The 734-nt window shown below is 39.4% G+C and overlaps 1 protein-coding gene across 2 annotated transcripts in view; it reads right to left on the reverse strand.

Moving 5' to 3' along the window:
* Positions 1–302, reverse strand: part of LOC138059970 (uncharacterized) — a 20,222-nt gene extending 19,920 nt beyond the window's left edge. For both annotated transcript variants that reach the window (XM_068905633.1, XM_068905634.1), the window contains exon 1: positions 1–302. This exon is cut by the window's left edge and continues 225 nt beyond it. The gene's annotated coding sequence lies outside the window, so the exon portion shown is untranslated.
* Positions 303–734: the final 432 nt, after the last annotated feature.

Below are 734 nucleotides of genomic sequence, written 5' to 3' on the forward strand. Positions count from 1 at the left end.
TGTGCGGCGGTCTTTAGGGACGTGGGTGATTTGTTCGTCAAATATCTCGAAAACCTCACGGTTCATTTAGGCTTTAAGCATTTCCTTCACAAATTATTATATATTGTTAACAAACGGCCAAAGATTAACCATAAATCTCATTGTAAAGAAATCTATACATACTAAGCATCACCAAACTAGTGGACTGATGCAAATCCAGCATTTTATTGGCTACGCTATTAGAGGACTATTAGTAATATTCCTCGAGTAGCGAAAAGCGTGACTCTTTCTTTCGTTTTATTCCCAAATAAATATTTCTTCAACTTGCATTTGCTAACTTTATTATTGCCTTTTCTGTCCTACTAGCTAGTTGGGTAATACTAAAACAATAAGACCCTTCGCCCTCATGGGTACGGGTCTACTTGCTGGCGAGCCTTAGCGAGGCAGCAGCCTACTCTTGATATTAGCAAAAAAAAAAAAAAAAAAAATTTGTGGAATGTAAGATCGGAGGCATGCACAGTCGATTATGGTGTTGTCATGTCTATAATCCGGAGTATTGATACCCGTGATGACGTCACGTACACGTGGAAGGGAATCTTACAGCCTCACAGCCTTCGAGTCGAGTATTTTTCTAGTGAGTCGTCATTGATCATCATTCAACCGTACATGTTCAGTCTTTGAACCTCTTATATTTGACCACCTAGTCAAATTGCTCTTCAACGTCTTCAACCGTTGAGCGAAGAGAAAATCAGTTC

Source organism: Montipora capricornis, chromosome 8 (assembly GCF_036669925.1).
Source record: "Montipora capricornis isolate CH-2021 chromosome 8, ASM3666992v2, whole genome shotgun sequence".
Taxonomy (NCBI): Eukaryota; Metazoa; Cnidaria; class Anthozoa; order Scleractinia; family Acroporidae; genus Montipora; species Montipora capricornis.